This window comes from Alosa sapidissima, chromosome 22 (assembly GCF_018492685.1).
Source record: "Alosa sapidissima isolate fAloSap1 chromosome 22, fAloSap1.pri, whole genome shotgun sequence".
Classification (NCBI taxonomy): Eukaryota; Metazoa; Chordata; class Actinopteri; order Clupeiformes; family Clupeidae; genus Alosa; species Alosa sapidissima.
Window position 1 is genome coordinate 28,025,938 of NC_055978.1, and position 17,110 is coordinate 28,043,047.

Sequence of the window (17,110 nt, forward strand, 5' to 3'; positions counted from 1 at the left end):
TGAATTTAAATGGTTTAAGAATTAAGTGGTTTAAGAATCCTCTAACTTGTCAGGTCCTTTGTGTCATAAGCACCATTAAACTATAATGACGCTGGCTGCCCAGCCGTAAGGCATCCTGTTTCAACATTTAGTCAAGTCAGCTTGTGGGTCTTGTGTTTTTAGAATATTTAGACACCTGTTTAAATACTTAAAATTATGTTATACCGGTTGTATTAAACTTGAGTTTAGAACTGTTTGTGAGAGCCCGATCTTTAATCAGTGGCCCACATGACTGTTCTGTTTCAAATCAGACTCATTCACTGTGTGACCATTTCCAACACTAGTATGGTGGTGGGCGTAAACTTTGCGTTAACTTTGAAATCATTGGTTCAGCCTAACCTTACTGATCAGGGATTCCATATGTTACTTCCTACTTCGCCTAAACTTTACAAACTGACAATAAACAGCATCGATCGTCAATCAGGAAACAATGTACAGTATGTAGGCCTACCTTTGCTTCTGACTGCAATTTTTGATGTTTGCAGGCACTGCTACTATCTTTTACCACAGCCGCTTTCAATTTCGAAACTAGTGTCTTCCCCTCCCGTCACTGATTGGCTCTACCTTTCTGGGGTCTGATGGAAACGTTAGTGAATCATGGTGTTCCTGAAAGGAGCTCTACTACTGTAGGTGGGCGTGGCCAGGCTAAAACATAGCTGCACTGGGGGAAACATGTTGGCAAAGATAATTTAGAACACCAACGTGAAGCATTTTAGAGTTACACCAATGAAATGGCACTTAGTTCTGGTCTCCATTGCCCTTAATGTCACAACAAACTTTTCTCTGAATATGCAAAAAGAGAAGATAAGGGTGTATTGTTTTAGTCATAGCTTGTGTCTGATGCCAATAAATCACTCTTTTGGAGAAGGAATACATAGTTCAATCTGCCCATTAACCAGGCTAGCTAGCTATGCCCCCGCCCCATCCCCTCCATGGGTACAACCTTGAGTTTCATATTTATGGCTTTGGCGGCAGCTGTGGCACAACTGGCTGGGGCACCTGCACCGTACGCCGGCGACCCGGGTTCGATTCCCGTCCCATGGTCCTTTCCGAATTCCACCCCTGCTCTCTCTCCCATTCGCTTCCTGTCACTCTCTACTGTCCTATCAATAAAGGCATTAAAAAGCCAAAAAAAAAGACATATTTATTAAGTTCATATTTATTTAAACATGATATACACAACACAACCAGAAACACTGTGTAGAAATGAGATGAATAGATGTGGATGTCCAGAGACCAGATGTCATCAGGCTGCTCATGATGGCTTTTATGTGTCATGTGCATGACGCTCGGAGTATGAAGATGACACCCATTGAGCTTTATGATGGTACTATACCATAAGAGGCCATGTATGCCAGAGTGACTTATAGCAAACAATAAATGTAGTGTGAAGAAAATAACCCTCCATGCAGACCAATATACTCAAATGCACACAGGGGACATCCAGAGCTAAGGCTATATGTAGGGTATTCAGGGTTACAATGAACTCAATGGCTATGGCTTAAGCCAAAAGATAATGCAACTGATTTTTCCTAAATAATATAGGACAGAGGCACTACATATACAGTAATTGATATACATAAAGATATTAAGATTTTCACATTTCTAAGACATGTTTATCTGTAACAGCTTCATTTTGACACCACATGGTCATGTAAAGGACATGGGAGAGTTTTATTGCCAGTATGTGTGAGTTAGCAAGCCAGCTGTACCCAAAACTATTATGCCCTTCTACGCTCCACTCTAGAATCTTTGCTCAGCATAAACATCAAATGAGGAGGCAGTAAACATTCCGGTTGTTATGGTAACCGGAACGGTCAATGTGTCAAATATTAATCAACACTATTCACAGTTAAATAAACAAGTAGTAACAAATACATTTACAAATAAATAAAAGTTAGATTTGCTGAAACAGTTTCTCACCATTACACACACACCTTGGAAACTAGATGATAATGATGATGGTAGTTGTGAATAGTAGCAACCAAAGTCTGAAGTACCATCACAGAGGCTAGCTACTAGTGTTTCTTACTGCAGCTTCTTCTGCTGTGTAACGTAGTTAGCGTTAGTCTTTTTACAACAGCGACACCTCTGTTCAGGAGAATATTGCAACTAGTGTCGCGACCACCACGCGCAAGTATAAATGGTTACGGCACTTCTGTGACGTCACATTGTCGCGCTACTGGTCGGGTGCGTCGAGTATGTGGGACGTTTAACATTTGCCCTTTTGGGTTGGTTGTAGACCAGGCGCGCCGCCGCATTCTGGATCATCTTAAGGGGTTTCACTGCGCAGGCTGGGAGACCTTTCAGGAGGGCGTTGCAGTAGTCAAGTCGTGAGATGACTATTGCCTGAACCAGGAGTTGGGTAGCATCTTGAGTCAAGTAAGTCCTGATTTTCCGTATGTTGTGAAGTGCGAAACGGCACGACCGGGCGACCGAGGCAACATGATCGGAGAAGGTTGGTTGTCAAGAACAACGCCTAAATTTCTTGCAGCCCTGGTAGGTGAAACAGGCAGGGAGTCAAATTTGATGTTGATGTCATGGTGTATAGCTGGGAGGCTGTAGGTTTAGCTGGGAGGACCAGTGGTTCAGTTTTTGAGAGGTTTAGCTGGAGGTGATGTGCCTTCATCCATGTAGATATGTCTGAGAGGCAATCCGAGATCCGTGCCGAGACCAAGGGGTCATCAGGTGGAAAGGACAGATAGACCTGTGTGTCGTCTGCATAGCAGTGGTATGAGAACCCATGCGAACGGATAATCTGTCCCAAGGAGGTGGTGTAGATTGCAAAGAGAAGGGGGCCCAGCACTGAGCCCTGGAGGACCCCTGTGGTGAGATAGTGAGGTGCCTGTGTTGGAGGTGCAGATAGCTGTCCAAGCCATGATACGTTAAACGAGCGTTCCGTGAGGTAGGATTCAAACCAGGAGAGAGCAGAGCCGGAGATTCCTATGTTAGAGTATAGAGAGAAGGATGCGATTATTAATAGTGTCAAAGGCCGATAAGTCAAGCAAAATCAACGTTCACAAATTGCAATAGTTACAGTTGTGAACGTTCACAAATTGCAATAGGGGGCGGAGAAAGGCGTTGATTACCCGATGAGCTACAGGTATGATAACTTCTGCGGCTTTCTGTGGTTTGGCCATGGTGCTGATAAAAGCTACGTTTGCAAATGTATACATCTGGTCCACAGTCTATGACTGCATTCGATCTGAGCGGATGTGGAGAAAGGCACACTGTGAGGTGATTTAAAGCTACTGGTGACAGGAGATACTCTGTCCTTGGGAACAGGACCATGCCAGCATATAGTGATGCTCTTTAAAATGTGGAAGCTGATGCCAGAAGACAAATGTTTGTATTCTTTCTGTCTTTGGTGTTTTGAGAATGTGAATATGCTCTAACAAGCAAGACTGAAACAGAATGGAAATTAAACCAGTAACATTTTTAGATCAGATGGATAGCGTATCACTGATAAATCATCTGAACAAACATCAACTCATCCAGTTTATCTGAGAACATGAAAACTACTGTATAAGCTCTGATTTAAAAATACTGTTTGTGTGATGGCAGGGCATATGACCTCATGAGAAATGCTTTCTGGTTCTTCACAGTGTTTTTGCTATAACCCACCATGACCACTTGAACCACTCGTACTGTGAACATTAAATTGGGCAATAACGCAACATCAATTCAGTACACCCCTGGGTGCCTTTGCTATCCAAATGGAATTGGATGAGTGCATTTGTATGTGTGTCTGTGTGGCTCTGAGTTGCATGTTAAGAATATCTTACTCTGTGTAGAATAAAGAGATGCAATGTTCACTCAGTCTGAAGACAATAATAGTGATAGGCTCAGTGAGGGGTCCTAGTAATGATTCCCTCAGAGGAAATGGCTCAATGTTGTGCTCATGAGCAAGTCTGAATTATGCTCGCTATGCCTACAATGCTCTCTCTGGAGGCTCTTTGCCATTTCCATGGTCGTTCCTCAGCACGATTCCTCCAGATGATTAATAGCCATAAAGACATTTGCTGTGGTTCATCACCTGTGACAACTATATACCACCTCAGGCCGTGCTTGAAGCAAAATAACCTCCAAGACAATGAGAAACCCATGAAGGCCCAGCTTGAGATACACGAGTTTGGAAAATATTGAACATTGCTGGAAAAGGTAGACAAAAGGTCCTTTGTTGGTGTAAAATGGAAACATCAGTCAGTACAGTGTTTTTTTATTAATCTTTTCAGCATAAAACAACAAACCATTTTGCCCTTTAAATAAACCACCTGTTGAACTTACCTCCAATGCACTGGTCCACAGACACCATTTTGGGAAAAGCGCTTAACCCAGAGCTGCACATTCACTATCCTCTCATGTCTTTTACACGTTTGCCAGTTCATCAACATCTGATGTACCTTTTTAACTGAGATAACTCTCAATGGCAAAAAAGTGAAAAAAGCATGCTTACCACATCATCCAGCAGAAAAATGAAAACTAAAAGGGTAAATTTAGGATCACATGACAAAAATGGTGTGGATGTCAAGATTTGCAGCGGTTCAACTTTCCCATTGGCTCATTTTACCCCATTCTGCCACACTATTAATAAACTCAGGAACTCCTTTTGGTAGATGAACTGGACAAGCTTTCTTTTCTTGGCATTAGTGATCCTGGTGGTAAATGATTGAATTGTGCAGCTCTGACGAGATGTTTTTAGGCAGACATCAGTCCAACTTCATGTTCTAGTGTTTTATTATGTGGTCTGACAGGGACACGACAGGAAGCTGTTTTATTTCTGTTCCAGCCACCTGCATTACATGACATATCACATTTCCCACAATGCAATAGACAACACTCAGTATTTGATACTCTAGCCATTTGTACTGCCGGCTCCCACCCACTGCCATGACTGTTCCTCTTCAGAACAGGATGTATGCGCTGGTGTGAATTATATGGAGTCATCACACTGCTGGCTGGTTGTCAAGAGAAGCTAACTTACCTGGTAACACTCCATTTCGATTTGATTATGGGGCATATGTTATCCTAGCCTCAGCCAGCCCGAATTTACCTAGTCCACAAAATTTGAGAATGTCAAATGTATAATCACTGATTTCTGTTCATCTTTTCAAGTTGTTGTGCTATCTTTAATGTTGCTTCTCCAGCGGCAGCAATTCTGTTGTGAACAATGGCCCGAACACATCTTATTTGGACATAGATACCTCTCAATGGAGCAACTGCAGACTGGATTTCCTGCCCTCAAATTTTGTAGGTGGGAAAAATTGGGGCTGGGTTACAGGACCATGCCTGCTTTAAAACAACAAATGAATGTCTATATCTAGACATTAGCATGGACACTTTTTAAGGTGGGTATATTGTTACACACAAGACAGCTCTCCAGTAAATCAAACAATAATAACAAATAACATGGACTGGGAATGGATTATCAAGCACGGATGTGTCCACAAATATGTACATCAGTTCTAATACCCTTATGCCTATTTATAAAATAATTATTGCTGTTAAATCAGACACTCTCTTCATTTTGAGGATTGCCATGCCTCCACATCACCATTTATAAATGTGTAAAAACAGCAGATAGTTTTATTATCATAACAAATGAGAAATTATTTGTATTAGAATACTAGAAAATAAACATAAACTGATTTATATTTCAGCTTGTCATGAATGGATAAGGTGAAACTATAGTCACACATTTTATATGCATTTAAAATGCACAGTGAAATGCCTGCTCTCTCCTCAGTGCTGTCCGATGAGCTCAGATTTATGGTACAGAGTGAATTGTCAGCTGGATGAGGCAGCACTCTCTCACAAGAAAGCCTGTCAAGTCATGCCTGGGTGAAGTGGAAAACAATGTTTCTGGCAGCATCCTTTCAGAATCCCCCAGAAATGCATGACTGGACAGTTCATCCTTTCAGACTGGACAGTGGTTGGCTGTGAGTTTGGAATGTTTTCATCGCACCTATGATTCTGTTCAGCGCCCAGACACACATTTTAATCGCGGTTTTATACTGTACACTGTGCTGAAAATAAATATAGCATGTGTAAATGGTAATTACAATGACCAGGATAAATGCTTATAACTAAAGGTAGTGAGAATGGCCAAAAATAGAGTAGGGCTCATAGGGCTAAATACAAAATGGCATTTGTTTCCGTAAGGCACACACCACATATTTTTTACATTTGCTCAGCCCCAGAGAATCCCTCCACCATGGCAGTGATATTGCCAGATTCAGGACAGTCTGCCCCACACACACGAAAGACACGTCGAGCTGCCATCTTGCAATGGTGAGATACATGTCCAAATATATGGCAAGCATATCAGATGAAAGAGGAGACACAGAGCTATCCATTGGTACCAATGTATATCGATCCTTCCAGGTTATAAAACAGATGATGTGACGGCAAAATAATAATTTCATATAGCCCGACTTACCCCACGTTTTTGTGTATTTTTGTGGCAAAGCATGTTCATAATCCAATCATGTGTTTCTCTATGGCAAAGCATGTTCATAATCCAGTTTTGAGATCCTAGCAAATTCCTGCATGGCATCCAATTCAATGCTCACATTGCATCCCAATTTGTTCGACAAAGAAACACTCTTTTGCCTTTACTTTGTTCATGGCAATGCAGTAAAAAGTTGTTGTAGAGAATCATCATGAGTGCACACACGGGCTAATACGCAAACTGGGGTCAAGTCAGGTCATTTTTCATCACTAAATAAAAAATGGCATTTATTTCTGTAAGGAGCACACCACATATATGTCTGTCATGCTCAGCCCCAAAGTCCCCCTCCACCATGGTTGTTATATTGCCAGATTCAGGACAGTCTGAGCTAAACATACATGGAAGTCTTGTCCAGCTGGCAGCTTGCCGTGGTGAGATACATTTCAAAATGTAAGAATTGTATAATACGCCTTTTGTCTTTGTATTATTTAAAAATCAAAATCAAATCAATGCAAGTATTAATATATGAAATGGTGGCAGTTCTGGGTAGCCTGTACACCATTCATTTCTGAGCATTACTTACTCAGCCCTACATGTGTCCAAATGTATTTATGTTATTTCAATTCAAATAGGCCTACACTATTATACACTTTATACCTCGTTTAACACAACTGATCAAATTAATCATAAAAGTAATAATGTTTTTCTCAGTCAAACACTTTTACATTTACCACAATGTTGAAATCCATTTTTCAATTAATTGACCAAGCATTTGTACAAAAATGGCAGGTATGGCAGGTAATTTATTCATACACAAACCAAAACTGGTTTAAATGATAAACTAGCTCTCAGCCCACTAGACAGCCCCAATCATTTTCACTCTCATAGTCTACGAGACAGAGGGACCATTCAGAGCAGTCCTTAGGCTATGCCCACAGCGGCATACCGCATGCTGCAGAAAAATCACTAAACACCATCATACCAGGCCAGCTCATCCCTTGCCTTGGGCAGAAATGTGAATGGCACTTTAGAGTATGACTTTGGACCTTACTTAACCTCAGTGTACATCAGCTTTTAATTCATGACTATTTGAATCACAACATGGTCTTTTAGGTCAATGTCTGGCAGTGATATATGAAATATGTTTGCCACTGCTGACACAGATGCCAACTCTACTGCTACTCTGGACAGTCAGGCTAGCATAGATTAACACTACTTCCATGGAACAGAATTATTTAACCATATCAAATTAATATGCGACACTTGTTTGTATGTCCAGGTTGAACTTGGATTTGTTTTCAGTGTCACATGAAACAATGACTAGAATATCAGACGTTCAGTCTGTTTTAGAATTGATGGAATTCAGTTTTACTAATTTATATAGCAGCATTAATAATTATCATTGTCTCAAAGTGCTTTACAACACTCAAGGCCAGGACCCTCCTCAGCAAGCACGCAGGCGACAGAAGAAATCAACAGGAATAAACCTTCAGCAAAAAACAGCTGAAAAAGGAGCGTCCCTTCTGCCTGATAAAGCAGAAAAATCCAGTGTCCAATGTCAGTCAGGCAAAAACATATTACAATGCATTCAGCAATCTGCATTATACACTAGACTAGAGGTTACATAACACTGGCAGTGGATGAAACTCCAGCAAGTAGCCAGCATTCAAAGTATTAGTTGCAAAAACATATAGCGGATGTCCAGTGTGCTCATAAGGGTACTGTTATGAGGACAAGAGGAGCAATGAAGCAAGAAACTATATTAACGATGGTATTGTAAGTATAGTTATAGGCTGGCACCTATTCTACATTTAATGTATCTTCATCAATACAAGTCCAATATATGCCCATATGTCTTTTACAGTAAAATCCATAAAATGTCTTGACTTAAAAAAATACTACCAGTATTGTCATGAATCTCTGAGTTGAGTGAGAATATTTCACACAAAACATTGTTTTATTAATCTAGCACTAGTGAGAAGCTATCATAGTTAGTGTAGGAAGTGTCTGGCTTCAGGATTCACTAGAATGTCTCTAGAGAGTGAATTCACATAATTCCACATCTGAATGTATTGTTACAGGGGTAGAATACCAAATAAGGAAGCATGCTTTTTCTATACATGTCTATAAAGTCTATGATTGTGTGTGTGTTTACGTGCGTGCGCGTCCGCGCGACCGTGTGTGCATCATAAGGTAAATAGCAAGTAATTCACCAGTCATTTCTATTTTTTTTGTATTTAAATGCCATGTAACTTCACACATTGTTACAAAATCTGTAGGAGTTGTGCCTGTATTGTTTCCCAAGTGTCAGAAGTTAAACTAAAGACACATCATACATCACTGCCAGTGCCTGCCGAGGGGAGCATAATGGAGAATGTACACCATCAGTCGGTGTTCACCAGGGCACGACATCTCACACACATCTCCGAGCAGCCCATGCAGGTCAGCGTGGGTGACCTCTATCTGACCCTGCCCACCTCTCCTCCTGCCTGCCATGTTTCTCTCTGGCACTGTCACTCTCCGTTGCCTTGGTAATCAGTCACAACACCAATCAGGCATCATACATTCCATCAATTACTCCCAGCACCTCCTCATGATTGTCCTGCTCCAGCTTTGCTAGTGTGAAAGATAAAACGGTGCTTTTGCTGCTGAAAATGAAACATTTCTGATGTATGTATACAATCTGAAATATTCAATAATATGAGGACTGACTAAACTTACACAAGCAGTCTCCTTTAGGGCCTAGTGTCCTGATTCCTGAAATGCTTATGTGAGTTTAAATGCTTTTCAGTGAGAAAACCACCCACCATGATTGCACACAAAAGATGTGATTTAGGGATTAGAGACTTTCACACGCCCTGATGGCAATTCGCAACAATCTGTCTCTTTTAGGCCCTCTGTAGCTTCTGGTAGTTGCACTGGGATTAAAAGCATGCATGTCATGTAATTACACATTTAATGTCATGACTGTGCCTAGAAGTATGTATAAAATAAATACATACTTCTAAACTTGGCTGTACACTTTTTTTCAAGATTAAAGGAGAATTCCGGTGTGATATTGACCTAAAGTGTATTGAAACATGATACCGAGTGTGAACGTATGTCTCATAGCCCATCTCGACTTGTCCCCTGCACTCCAAAATCTGGCGCTAGTTAGCCGATGCTACCAACAACTTTTTCAGTAGTGGTGCTTCGGCATCGGGCTAGCCATGCAAATAAATCACTGTTTTACACCCATTTACGAGGCTCAATGTATCTCCACACTTCATTGGTAGACTTCCTAGGGCCCTGACATTTAAAACGAGACATTGAGAACTTTGAAAAAGCACTGGTAGTTTACTTACAAGACGATTTATACAGACAGTATCTTCACGAAGTTTAACGTTTGCAGCCATCTTGAATTTAGTCACGATAAGTCGAGCAACGAGTAAGAATGAACAGGTATGATAAGGGATCAGATTCCAAAAATAATTCAGTGGAAATGCATGGATTCCAGTTTCTTCCAGTAGCAGCAACTGGAATCCATGTATTTCCACTGAATTATTTTTGGAATCTGATCCCTTATCATAGCTGTTCATTCTTACTCGTTGCTCGACTTATCGTGACTAAATTCAAGATGGCTGCAAACGCTAAACTTCGTGAAGATACTGTCTGTATAAATCGTCTTGTAAGTAAACTACCAGTGCTTTTTCAAAGTTCTCAATGTCTCGTTTTAAATTTCAGGGCCCTCGGAAGTCTACCAATGAAGTGTGGAGATACATTGAGCCTCGTAAATGGGTGTAAAACAGTGATTTATTTGCATGGCTAGCCCGATGCCGAAGCACCACTATTGAAAAAGATGTTGGTAGCATCGGCTAACTAGCGCCAGATTTTGGAGTGCAGGGGACAAGCCGAGATGGGCTATGAGACATACGTTCACACTCGGTATCATGTTTTGATACACTTTAGGTCAATATCACACCGGAATTCTCCTTTAAGATTACCTGCTGCTTTACCTGTTATTACCACAAATGTAATTTCTGTTGAACCCCAGTCCTTCACTTGGTAGGTGGTGTGATGGTGGCCAATACTAGCCAGTACAGTGCTTTGCAGAGAGCTAGCCTCATTCCCCACTAGCTTAAGAGATGTGCTAATGACAGATGTTAGACAGATGCCTGCCTCTCATGCTGGGGCTGCAGATTTGAGTCCAGGCCAGTATGGCGAATATGCTGTATAGCCTACACAGCGCAGCCAGGTGCTAGCAAAGAGGCTAAAGCTCATGGATATTGGTGCTAGTTACTAACAGAGAGAGCATGTCCTCACTGCACTGCTCTTTACCCAACAGCAACCATTACACCAAAACATAAAACTAATACATGTTTGTTTTTTGACTAAGCAGACAGTGGATTCCTGATTAAAGGGAACGTGATATGTAAGGGATAACGGCCGCCGAGGTGTGCTGTTATACGGAATTAATGGACGAGGGCGAGGGGCAAAGAACTCCCCGACGCGCAGCCTCTAATGGCCTCCGCCGAGTCCATTAATTCCGTATAACTGGACACACCTCGAAGGCCGTTATCCCGCTTATCACCCGGTTGCCACTGTAAAGCAAAGGAAACATGCGGTTCCGTTTAAAAAGAAGCTCAAGTTCAGCTTGTTGTACAACTTTCGTTGGCCCTATAACAGCGATAGAATGGACAGTTAGCTTGCTTACAGTTGATTCCATTGTTGCGAAGCCTGCCTCCAGGCTCAAACGTCGTCCTACTATCGTTGTTATAGTTACCATTCATAAGCATTAATATGGAACGGCGATTAAACTTTTTTTACCAGATCTACTTCATAGGTGTCCCGTTATTCATAATTAAAAGCCACCCCACCAGCCAATCAGAAAAGAGTATTTCTTCTCTCCGGGTGATAAGTCGCAATAACTCTTGTGCCTAACTCGCAAAGCAGTTAGGCACAAGAGGACTCAGTAGCGCCCCCTTAGGTGATTGATGCAGTGGTTGGCACATGCTTTCAGCTAGACGCATCAAATTTGGTAGGTGTGTGTATCTCCCCAAGATGAACAACTTTCGTATGTACAATGCCCAACAGGAAGTGAGGTATTTAGTATTTTGTGCGGACTAAAATGTGATGAATTGTGATGCTAAAAGAGGTGCTTCCCATCAGTGAAAACGCATGAAATTTGGCACACACGTCAAGAGGTACCATGAATACACAGGTGAAAAGCCTTGGCACTGGGCTTGGCCCAGGAACTCCATAGCGCCCCCTTATGTCACTGTGACTTGTGGTTGGCATATAGTTTTAGATACACACACCAAATTTGGTGGATGTATGTAACTCCCAAAACAATCAACTTTTGTATTAACATGCCATTAGCCACGCCCACAGGAAGTGAGGTAATTGGGATTTTTTGCATTGTGGACATGATCAATTTTAACATACTCCTCCTAGACGAGACGTAATTTGACGAAATGGCGAAACTATGAATTTTAATACCCTTCCACATAAACAATAAATGTGTCTTAATTCACCATGCATGGCTTGAAATGTTTTAAATTTCACTTGGTCTTTGAATACCATGGTAGTGATGATAAAGTCACAGTGCATTGAATTAATGGTTTGAAACTTCTCAGGTTAATAGATACTATGATTATGTTGATATCCAGACACCCAATGGGCCTGCCTGGCATAGCGCCACCACCTGGCCAAGTAGGAAATGTGCTAGAAATGGACAATGCCTTAAGTGATTGATCTGAAACTTAATAAAATATTGGATATCATTATTGTGATTATATTCACATGTGTAATTCACATGCCTAATATAGCGCCACCATCTGGCCAAAAAGTGTATCAGAAATGTTCTTTGCTTAAAATGAATAATTTGACATTTCTCAGGTTAATATATATTATGATTATGATGACACACAATGAGCCTGCCTTGCATTGTGCCCCCACCTGGCCAAGCAAGTAAATGTGCCAGAAAATAACATGGAAAAACAAATAGCACACACATCAAAATATGTACATTTTACACATGCACCATGTCGGTGCTTTGTTAGATTCTGAAATATCGCGGGTTGCGGCCCGCAGGTGCTCGGGCCCGCCATTGCCGCTTGCGGCTATATTTGTAATTTAAATTTGTTTAATAAATCCCCCTAGACAAACGAGCCCAATTGACAATTTTGTCGTTTCATGTTGTGGCTAGTGCGCCTGGCCATAACAGTCATCATCACACCTATTCACAACTAATGACATAAACCTAACCTATACAGCAACAGTCAAGTCCAAGTACCTATCTGTAATGCAAAGCCAGAACATCGACCTGTTTTGGTGCAATTAAGAACCATTACCTGAGAGGGAATTAAATCAGCTTGCCATTAGTGGTACTAGCTCACAGAAAGTCTCTATGGCTTTATTACTTTTGCTTTCACAATTTACAATAGCTCAGCATAAGGTTTTACTGCAAATTACTTAATGGCTTTACCGCAACTTTAAAGGAGACATTTATACTGTAACTGATATGAGGACAAGGGTGCTATCTATTTATTCTAGTCTTAGTGTGTGTGTGCATGCTTTTCACACAACAATAGAAATGAAGCATTAGTCTCCAGCTGCAGCATTAGGCTTTGTGTCCTTGGATCAGGAGCCACAGCTGCTGGTAACAAGGCCACTAGGAGATAAACACATGCTCTAGCTGCCCCCTTGCTATCTGACATAAAGAGGCTGTGATGAGGGTCTTTCAGTTCATTTCTTTATATGTGATGATGGACACAGTATAAAACAAACATAATAGCACAGTAAAACTTAGCCATTACACATTGATGTATCTTTGACTGAATGAAGAATGTGCTGATTGGATCATAAATGGCAACAGCAATGAAGAGGAATGACCGAAGAATTTGTCAGTAGTTGTTGGTTGAGAGCCCATTACAGTAAATGTGGAGGGGGTTGGTCTGGGATGCTAGACACCATTGTTTAGCCTTTTGGAAGTGTTGTGGGATTAATTCAACGAAACACTGATGAAGGAAGGTGCCTGCTTAATAACCCCAGTGAAATGCTCTTGAAGGCTGTTGCTGATGTTTTTTATGCCCACAAAGGTTGCCTTGGTGAGTTTGTTTTTGATGGTAAATTGGTTGTTGATTGGCTGCTTTAGGAAACCCCTTACCTATAGCACTTGGAATTTAACACCTCTCCTATGTATCTGAAATTGACACATATACCATTAGTGCACATAGGCTATGTTTGTGAGCATGATATTCTTCTAAGGTTCATTATTTGTGATATACTGATTTCATTCCAAAGCACAAATAGTGGCGCAGGTGGTCTGTGGCAAACCCCTTCTTCTCAACAGATTTACAGTAGTTATAATTCTATTGAATTATGGAGTTATGGTATCATATAGTTCATTAGTATAGGAATGTCTACATAAACAGATCAGTTGTGTCAAAATATGAAATAATGGCATTTCATTCTAACCTTTCACACAAAACACTGATAATTTACCAGACCATTTAAAGCTGTGATTAGCAGCATTTAAAGCTGTAAAATATCCATTTGTTTCAGTTTCCACTTTCCAGAATTCTATTTTTGTCTCCAAGGTCTTGAGAAGAATTGTAAACTTGTCTAATGAAACAGAATGTTCTGGCCTTACAACCTCTATAGTGAAGAAGAGGTTAGAGAGAAGGCCTGTGGCTTGATACATTTTAATCAAACAGTAACAACACTGTGTATCAGGTCAGAGACCTCAATGTCCTGCTCCTAAAGAAAGAATGACTCAGAGAGAAGCTTCAAGGAGATAATTCTGCATAAGGGTCTGACAAGACAGAGCGTAAATTCAGCTAAATTCCAAATTCTCTAGATAACAATCACTCGTGGAGACACCTCAGGCATAAAAAAACCTGTCGGAGGCCAGCGAATGAAAACTGAATTTACAGCTCAATACATTATTATCAGGATAATATGCCAAATCTGCTGACTCATCATGTCCTGGGTATGTCATTGACAAACAGGGCTGCACACTAGGCCAATAAAACTAGCCTATAAATGCACAAGACTCAGTGATCATGTGTTCAGTGTTGATTTCTAGTATTTTTAGTTGTACACTAGCATACCTTACCAAACTTGTCTAGTGGGGTGAGATAAACGAGAAAAGAGTTGGGCTTAGAGTTACATTTTGAACTCTCTGTCATTTCTCCTCAGATTCTCTGGAAAATATCTGTCAAGTCCATTGCCAAAGCTGTCTGTATTCACCTTTGATTTGTATTTCTCTTGGACAAATCAACACTGTCAGTTACGCCCTCGGAAAACCCCCCACAGAAAATCATGGTTATCTCACCTCTTTGTGGAGCAGTTAATTCCCTGCTATCAAAAGACTTGTTTGTGTTACCCTGGCAACAACTGAAATGTCTACAGTATGTCCTCCAAAAGCCAGAAAGGATGAATAGATTGAACACCTCCAACCAGGTTTGTAAATGCTTCAAATGTCTGTAATACAAGGTTAAGTTGAGAACGCCAGGACACCAATGTGGCAGGATTCAGCCGTATTATCAGGCATATTATAGGATGTCAGTCTGTAATATACAAGGGTAGACAATCCTGTGCAAACTGCATAAAGCATTATTAATCATGTGAAGTGTGTTTGCCTTCCAAAAATAATCTAGCTTATGTACATTAAAGGAATACATCAATTTTGGGGGAAATTATCTTTATCTAATGGCAAATAACTTGGTGTGTTGCTGCATTTACAACAGTGAATTTGGGAACTCAACACACTGCATACTGGTTCAGTAAACCAATCTAAACCAATGTAACAAAATATACAACAAATAAAGACTCCTACTTTATAACTTTTTATCTTTTTAACAGCCAAGGATCCTCCTTGTTTGAATTGCACTGGAGCAGAACATGATTACTCTGTCCTCAGGATCAGAGGCTGGCATGAGAACTGGGAGAATTAATGAAGTTGATCATGTTGATTCCAGCCGTGATGCTGGAGTTGAACAACTGAGCGAGAGTCAAAGGGTGACCTGACAGAGCGTGAAGGAGCATGTCACACTTCACAACTTACCGCTGCCTGCCTCTCATAACACAATAATAGCCTCACAAAGGAAGCGGCTGGTTTGTTTGTCCTAGTGGACCATTGGTGGAAGCGGAGTAATCAGGGAGGCGGAGAACTGGAAGGTTTATCAAAAGTGGACGGCCTCCATCTAAAACCTAGTGACAAGGAAGTAAGAGTAGAGACACATCTTCCCACAGAACACAGACAGCAGCTCACATACGGAGTAGCTCTGCTAAAGAATGTACGGAGGTGGTATTTCAGAGAAGGCTCTCAAAAAAGCCCCAGACACAGGTGGAGGAGTGCACACAGAGAGGGTGAAGGTCATGGTGTCTGCAGGTGAGGAAAGGAGCCGGGTATGAGTCCTAAAAGATCTGGATCATCATCGGGAAACACTCACAGAATCCACAACACTGGCTGTGATGGCTGATAAGCAGTGGAGCAGTCAGGTTGAGCTTAGTCAACACCAATGACACCATTTGAGAATAGAATCTACCCAAATATGTTTTGAAACAGCTATGACAGGCCAGTGATGGCCAATGAACTGTCATCATATTTGAGTACACTATGAATTACATAATTGGATGGAAATACCCAGTGTAACAGCATGGAGAGAAAACAAACATCAGTTCAGTACTCTTGGAAACCTAATTCTTTGCACATGTAATTCATATGAATGTGTGTGTGTCTGTGTGTGTATGTATTTGAGTGTTTGAGTCAACTCTCATATGAATCCTTTAATGCTCATTTGCATTTCTTTGCTAACAAATACAAGGTTGCCCCTGTGGTTTGATATTGAGAAAGAAGCACAAACACGCAGTTCTCATGGAACATATAATGTGTGTGGGCAGATAGCAAAGGCTTCAGGGCATGTCACATTCTTATAAAATATGCAGCCAATCTTTAACCCCACACAGCTGAATTATCTGCATCTTCCTTTTTATTTATATTTTTGCGGCTTTTTTGCCTTTATTCAGATAGGAACAGTGAAGAGTGACAGGGAGCTAGTGGGAGAGAGAGATCGGGAAATGACTGTGGGTTTGGATTCGAACCCAGGTCCCCATGGGCACTTGGGCCTGAATGTATGTTGTGCCTTATCTATATCCTTCTATGTGAGCAAAGACAGGCGCATAGCTCCAATACTGTACATAACTTAATACAATACTATTTACAAATGCACACAGACACAGAAGACACACTTCTACACTTGCTTGAGTAGCCTGCTGCTGACCCCTGGTGGCAGGGTACAGACTTTCTGCATATGTACCTTTTAAACTTCAAGATGCGTTTGAACCAAAACAGTATGGAGAATGGAAGTATGTCTTACCAGTCCATTAGAGAGCATGTTGTTTGTATCAATTATGAAACCTTTGTAATGAATTACTTAATTGTAAATACTATTGTACTTCTTTAATGGGAAAACATACAGATGCATATGGAACTGTATGTGGGAGAGAGTGTGGAGCTGTGGATGTGCGTTTACACAATAATTATAGGATACACTGCAGTGCTTGATTGCTATGAAAACATTTAAGTCTTAATTGAGTGTAGTCTACACTTCCTATAATTCACAATTCCTTATT

At 41.0% G+C, this 17,110-nt stretch overlaps 1 long non-coding RNA gene across 1 annotated transcript; it reads left to right on the plus strand.

Moving 5' to 3' along the window:
- Positions 1-13,470: 13,470 nt before the first annotated feature.
- Positions 13,471-16,145, plus strand: LOC121697515. The gene is made up of 3 exons (XR_006026476.1): positions 13,471-13,578; positions 14,672-14,935; positions 15,338-16,145. It is a non-coding gene; the product is annotated as an uncharacterized LOC121697515 (long non-coding RNA).
- Positions 16,146-17,110: the final 965 nt, after the last annotated feature.